The sequence below is a fragment of the Elephas maximus genome, chromosome 3, assembly GCF_024166365.1.
Source record: "Elephas maximus indicus isolate mEleMax1 chromosome 3, mEleMax1 primary haplotype, whole genome shotgun sequence".
Taxonomy (NCBI): domain Eukaryota; kingdom Metazoa; phylum Chordata; class Mammalia; order Proboscidea; family Elephantidae; genus Elephas; species Elephas maximus.
The window spans coordinates 28477939-28485413 of NC_064821.1; the positions used below are offsets into that span (position 1 = coordinate 28477939).

General features: G+C 45.6%; 1 protein-coding gene across 4 annotated transcripts in view; it reads right to left on the bottom strand.

Moving 5' to 3' along the window:
• Positions 1-174, bottom strand: part of TYK2 (tyrosine kinase 2) — a 31546-nt gene extending 31372 nt beyond the window's left edge. For 3 of the 4 annotated variants that reach the window (XM_049876837.1, XM_049876838.1, XM_049876844.1), the window contains exon 1: positions 119-173. The gene's annotated coding sequence lies outside the window, so the exon portion shown is untranslated. Of the gene's footprint in view, positions 1-118 lie in introns of all 4 variants that reach the window. The other variant, XM_049876843.1, reaches the window with a different exon arrangement.
• Positions 175-7475: the final 7301 nt, after the last annotated feature.

Genomic DNA, 7475 nt, shown 5'->3' on the forward strand with positions numbered 1-7475 from the left:
ATAAGCCCCAACTGACAGGCGAGCGGTGGCTGCATATGAAGTACATGAACCAGAAATCGAACCAAGGTTTCCTGCCTGGAAGGTGAGAATTCTACCACTGAACCACCACTGCCCTTACCTGGAATAAAATCACCAGATTTCTGTATGGCTCCTCCGCTCGTTTTATTTAGACTTTCAAATACTAAATTGCTGTTTTGTGTGCTTTTTGGCTTCATAAAAATATTTTCTTCTGCCACTTGACTGTGTTTACTCAACGATACATTCTTGAATTCACCCACGTTGACACAAGTAGGTCTAGAACATTCCTTTTATCTGGGGTATGTTTTATGGTATTTCCCTGTACAAATCAATAGATCATGAATAATTGTCCATTCTTCTCTTGAAGATCTTTTATGGGGCTTCCATTTTTTGCTATGAGGAACATTCTTGCATGTGAAAACCTATGGCCGTAGTTTTAAAGAACAACAGTAATAAAACAAACAAACCACCCAAGCCAAGAAATACAACTTCACCACTTTCCGGAAGCTCCCCATTCTGAGTCAGCAACCCCCACTGCATTTTTCTTCACAGCACTTATCACAACCCGACATTTCACTTGAAGTTTATTTGAGCACCAACCTTAATGCCTGGCTTCAGTTCTAGAATGTCAGGCCCAGGAGGGAGGGGAGATGTTATCTGTCTGGTTCCCTGCTGTGTCACAAGCACCCAGAATGTGCCTGGCACCCAGTAGGCGTTCAATGAGTCAGTGTTGGTGGGATGAACGGCCCAGGGAGCCAAACAGGCTAGGGCAGTGAGGAGCTGAGGCACCCAGGCTGCCACCCCGCCTGCTTCAGAAGGGCTGGCCGTGGCCTTCAGGCCTGAGCTTCCTCTTGGCCTCAGGAAAGCAGCAGAGGAAGCCGAAGGTGCCAGATTCCTCAATAGCCAGTCTAAAGGCTGAACCAGACAGGCTAGGTGGCCCTGAGACCTAGCGTCCACCACTCCAGGGACCCACAGGAAGTTTCAGATGAGGTGACTAACATTAACAATGATGTTTAAAATAGTTACGATTATAATCATGAATTATAACGATATCTCCCATTTTCCCAGCCTGAATGCTGGGCCAAGAGTTGAGTACAAAGAACTCTCAGGGCCTTCCAGATCCTTCTGAAGTGGGCCTGCGCCCACACGTGACAGCTGAAGAAGCAGAAGCCAAGGAGGCTGACGGGAAGGCTCCTGTGCGGCCCTCAGCACCAAGGCTTCCGTCCTGAACTCCTATATCACCCACCCAGGCGCAGCAGGGAGGTTCCAGTGCAAACTAAGGGTGAACAGCTGTCCTGGTTTGCCCAGGGCTAAGGGACTTCCCAGGACAGGGGACTTTCAGTGCTAAAACGGGCTGTTCTGGGCAAACCAGGCGCCACTCTTCCCCTGTGGGTTTTCTGGAGGAAGCTTGAATTGGGGGATTCCCCTGACTCAGGGCGGCCTGCGGGGGGGCCTCCCCTAAGCTCCCACGGGCTGGTGAAAAAGCCAACAGTTGGTACATTAAAAACAAAATCCTTTTGTGTTCTTTTGAACGGGTGAGTTCAGGAACAGTCAGTCCCCTCCCCAAAACAGCCCTGAAGCTAGTTCCCCAGCAACTTTCCCAGGGAAGTTCCACATCCCTGTTGGGCACGTGTAATGACCCAGAAAATTCACACGAACAGTTGCAGATGGGACACTCTGTGCTGGTCTAAAAAACAAACAGAGGGGAGTAGGCTGACGCCTGATGGCCTGGGTTCAAATCCCCGCTCAGCCACTGTGTGTTCTGAGAAGTTCTTTAACCTCATTATGCCTCAGTTTCCTCTTCTGCAAAATGGAGCTAGTCAGAGTCCCAACCTGAGAGGTGTGTTGGGAGCATTAAATGAGCTAATTAATATGCGTAGAAAGCTTAGTAAGGAGCCTGGCCCAGGGTAAGTGCTATCATCTCTTTCAATTCACAGTGTCTCTTGGCAATTATTCCTTTCTCCTACACGTAGATCTGTTTTGTTGAACTGTTTTATTATGAAATATTTTGGGCATCCAAAGAGGTGTAGAGATACATCTAAAACATTCCTCAAATCTGTGTCCACTTTGGAAAACAGTCTGGCAGTTCCTCAAACGATTAAACCTAGGGTTATCATCTGACCCAGGAATTCCACCCAAAAGAAATGAAAACACTTCCACAACAAAAACTTGATGTTTTTGTTGGGTGTCATCGAGTCGGTTCTGACTCATAGCAACCCTATGTACTGCAGAACAAAACACTGCCTGGTCCTGTACCATCTTCACAAGCATCGTTATGCTTGAGCCCATTGTTGCAGCCACTGCGTCAATCCATCTCGTTGAGGGTCTTCCTCTTTTTCCCTGATCTTCTCCTTTACCAACCACGACGTCCTTTTCCAGGGACTAGTCCCTCCTGTTAACATGTCCAAAGAATGTGAGACAAAGTCTCGCCATCCTTGCTTGTAAGGAACATTCTGAGTGAACTTCTTCTGAGACAGATTTGTTCGTTCTTCTGGCAGTCCATGGTATATTCAATATTCTTCACCAACACCACAATTCAAAGGCATCAATTCTTCGGTCTTCCTCATTCATTGTCCAGCTTTCACATGCATATGATGCGATTGAAAATACCATGGCTTGGGTCAGGGGCACCTTAGTCCTCTAAGTGACATCTTTGCTTTTTAACACTTTAAAGAGATCTTTTGCAGCAGATTTGCCCAATGCAATATGTTTTTTGATTCCTTGACTGCTGCTTCCATGGGTGTTATTATAGATCCAAGTAAAATGAAATCCTTGAAAACTTTAATATTTCTCTGTATAGGAATATAACAGTATGATTCATAATAACCAGAAGGCATAAACAACCCCAATATTCATCACTGATGAATGGATAAGCAAAATGTGGTACACTATCCATAGAGTGGAATATTACTCAGCCATAAAAAGGAAGGAGGTGCCGATAGACAGTACAACATGGTTGAACCTTGAAAACATTATGCCAGGTCAAAGAAGCTAGACACACAAGACCATGTATTATATGATTTCATTTATATGCCATGTTTGAAACAGGGAAATCTATAGAGATGGAAAGGTGATTAGTGGCTGTTTAGTGCTGGTGGGAGATTTCCGGGCAAAGGAGGAGTGATAGCTAAAGGATATGGGGTTTCTTCTTGAGGTGATCAAAATGTTCTAAAACTGTGGTAATTGTTGCACATACCTGTGAACATACGTAAAACATTGAATTGTACACTTCAACCAGGTGAATTGTATGGTATGTGAGGTACATCTCAACACCAGTCAGTTGCCGTGGAGTTGATTTTAGGGCAAAAGTAACTCCTTAGGGCTTAGGGGGAAAATCTCTCAAGCTGTTTTTCCAAAGAACCAAGGCCAAAGGCCAGATAAAGGAACTGAAAAATGATATGATGGGAGCATCTGACTTCACAAGGGGGAAGGAACTCAAGGTCAACAGCCCAAGGCTGTTTCCTGTGAGGCGGAAGTCAGACATACCTCCTCTCTCCAACCTTTTTACCAATTCTGATACCAGCCGTCCCTCCCATGGCACTTTCTACTTCCCTGCTAGGTTTGATAATTCATTGTAATGACCACACAGAACTCACAGACCATACTCACAGTTATGGGGTTTATTAGGGAAGTAAAAAAAAAAAAAAAAAAAGGTTACAATTCAGGATCAGGAACGACTCAGGACAGCTTCTCAGCCATATCCAAAGGCAGAACTCTCCCTAGCCCTCAGCCTCTCGACTCTTGGACCACTTGGCCCCTCAGGCCTCTTGGGCCAGCTCAGCCTTTTTCCTGCTTAGGCAAGTGTTTCAAAGTCCTTCAGCTCCACCAATAAGTGCCCAGAGGCACACCACTCCACTCCCAAGGGTGCTCAGCTCTGGAGCCCTGTGGGTCCTCAAGCAGCTTAACTCTGCCAAATGCTCAGAGGCACCCCACTGCATCAGCAATTCTTCTGCCCAAAGGCACTCAGGTTTCTCACTCTGTGGGCGGAGAGCCCCCCCATGCCGTCTCCTGCCAGTCTCCTGGTTCTGCTGCTGTCGGTTCTCTGTTGTGTTTGCTGCCACTTCTCACCATTTCACACCATCCCCAGTGTTACAGTTCTTTGTCTCTGGGTCTAGGAGGTTCTCAGCACAGGAACCCTGGTTCAGAGGACACGCTCTGCTCCCAGCTGTTCTTTCTTGGTGGTAGAAAGGTCCCTCCTTTCTGCTCTGGGATGGCAAAACTGACCAATCCCCTCGTTAGGGTTCCATATACCTTATTTGCATGGTCCCTCCCCCACAAGGTACAATACATTTTATTTGCATTATTAGCAAACTGTTCAATTCCCTTGGAGTGCCACAAGCACCTTATTTGCATAGTCCCACCCAATCATTTGGTGGGAGTTACAAGACCATGGCCAGATAGGCCATATAAAAGTGACCCACTGCACTGCGGAAACTCATTTCACCACAATTCAGTGACGTTGCTTACATTCTTCAAGTTGTGCAACCGTTCTCACCCTCTTTTCCTGATTTGTTCCTCCTCCATTCACATAAACTAAATCCCTCCTGATTTTTCTTTCTAATCTTTTGTGTTGCTGTTGTAAATTTGATCCCATGTAGATAGATCTTTTAAAAAAGCACAATGCTCAAGGCAGACATTCTTTACTAGTTAAACTCAACTATTGTTTGTTTAAAAAAAAAATTCAGGTTTTTGGTTTAAGGTTTAAAGATTTTTTCAGGGCAATAATTTCAGGGGTTCGTCTAAACTCCATGGTTCCAGAAAATCTGGACTCCATGAGAATTTGAAATTCTGTTCTACATTTCCCCGTTTTTGATCAGGATTCTTCTACAGAATCTTTGATCAAAATGTTCAGTAACGGTAGCTGGGCACCATCCAGTTCTTCTGGTCTCATGGCAAAGGAGGCAGTTGTTCATGGAGGCAATTGGCCACATATTCCATCTCTTCCTCTTATTCCTGACTTTCTTCCTTCCTCTGTTGCTCCATGTGAATATCACGTTTGAAGACTCCAGGTACTACAAAATTAACAGGAGGTAGGACAGAAGCAGTAAACACTGACATGAGAAGAATTTGACTTGCCTTTGCTAGCTTTGAAGATGGAGGAAGGGGACCACAAGCCAAGGAACACTGGCGGTCTCTAGAAGCTGGAAAAGGCAAGGAAACTGATCCTACTCAGAGCCTTCAGAAGGAATGCAGCCCTGTCGATGTCCTGATTTTTGCCTGCTGAGACCAGTGTCAGACTTCTGACCTCAAGAGCTGTAAGATGATAAATCTGTGTTGTTTAAGCTACTAAATTTGTGATAATTTGTTACCGCAGCCACAAAGAGTGAATATTCTCGACATAATTTAATCCTGCTCATGCCACTGAAAACTTCATTCATTACAGCTTGTTCAGTTAAACCCCTTCAAGTGGAATTCCGTTTTCCACTATTACTGTTGGTTGCTGTCAAGTTGACCCCTGACTCATGGCGACCCCATGTGTTACAGAGTAGAACTGTTTCACAGGGTTTTCTTTCTTTTTAAATAAAATTTTATTGTGTTTTCTGTGAAAGTTTACACAGCAAATTAGGTTTCTGTTTAACTATTACTACACAAATCCTTCAGAGGCATTGGTTACATTTTTTTACGATGTATCAGCATTCTCCATAATTTCCTTCTGGGTGTTTCCCTTCCAGTAACCTGGTTTTCCTTTTGCCTTACCGCTTCATCTTTGCTTTAGAGTAACTGTTGACCATTTGGTCTCTTCATAGGGTTTTCTTGGCTATAACCTTCACTGGATGCAGTTTGCCAGTCCTTTTTATCCCTGGAGCCACTGGGGATAACTTTTAGGTTAACAGCCGATCACAAACTGTTTGTGCCACCCAGGCTCCTTCCCCATTTCCCACTAAGACCCAGCACTAGAATCCAGCAATCCCACTCCTGGGAATTTATCCTACAAGTAAGCTGCCGTACCCGTGGGAAATGGTGTACAAGGTTCTCTTGCAGGATTGTTTGTCAAAGCAGAGATTGGGAAAAATGCATGTCAATCAAAAGGGGCTGGTTGAAATAAACGTGGGTCCCTGAACACACTGGGGTACTATGCAGTATAGAAGGAAACGGAAGTGCTGATGTGCTGATAAGGAAGGCTGTGCTCAGCCTACTGCTCAGTGAACAAAGCAAGACGCACTACAAAGCGCAGTGTGAGCTACGTTCTGTGTAAACACGGGGGAAGAAACAAAAATCAAACCCTTTGCCATCTGTGGAGACCCCATGTGTTAGAGAGTAGAACTTAGTTCCATAGTGTTTGCTTGGCTGTAAGAGATAAGAACATATTTGCTTTTACCAAAAAAAAAAAAAAAAAACCTGGGAAGAATGGCAAGAAGCTGTTCACAGAGGTTTCCTGTGGTTTGGGACAGGGAATGGAGTGATGCAGGTAGATGTTTCACTGCTCACGTTTTTGTATCTTTTGGTGCTTAAATCCTGAACCTCTCCCAGGCTAGGATGAGGTCAGGCAAACATGGTGCCAAGAAACTCAGTAATCAAGACAAATAAAGCAGTATTAAAAAAAAAATCCATTGTAAATGAAGGCAGGATCAGTAACAGCGCTGCGCTACGTCGGAGCTTGGTGCAAAAGGAGATATCGTCATACCAATTCTTTGAAAGTTTTCACAATAAAGAAGGGAGAAGTTGGCAATCCTGGAAGGTAGGTCAGGTTTATCCAGGGTTTCTGGATGCCCCCACTCCCTCCAGAACCCCAGCCTGCTATTCTCACTCCAGTTTAAAAAGCCATAGGAGCAGTTATACTCTGAAACACATGGGGTTGCCATGAGTTGGCACTGGCTCCGTGGCAACTGGTTTTTTTAGGTGAAGCTACTGGGTTTTGCAGCTCACTGCTGCCCCCTGGTGGTTATTGGCATGGGCACAAAAGCATTCTGGGGGCCATATTCAATCAATCCTTTGGAGTCCCTGGGTGGTGCAAACGGTTAGCACTGGCACCTGCTAACCAAAAGGCGGGCAGTTCAAACCCACTCAGAGGCACTTCAGAAGAAAGGGCTGGTGATTTACTCCTGAAAAATCAGCCACTGAAAACGCTGAGGAACACAGTTCCACTCTAACACATGGGGTCTGAATCAACTGTGCAGCAATTGGTTTGGTTATTCAGTCCTTTGGCAAACATTTACTGAGGGCATACTGTGTGCCAGGACCCCTTCCGGGTGCTACAGATATAGCAGGAATAGGAAAGACTCGGTTTGTGCCCTGGTGGTGCTCAGCTACAAGGTGGGCGACGATAAGCAGCTCAGCAAACAGGGCATCTGGGAGCATCTTCTGGTGAGATAGGCTGAGGGGCTGGGCATGACGGCAACTCAGGAGGTGGGCCACGAGAGCTGCTCTGAGGTGACAAGCAGCCACCAGAGGGTGGGCACCCTCGGGAGGGGTGGGGAAAGGGCTCCAATCGATCCATGTCGACCTGAGTGTTAATT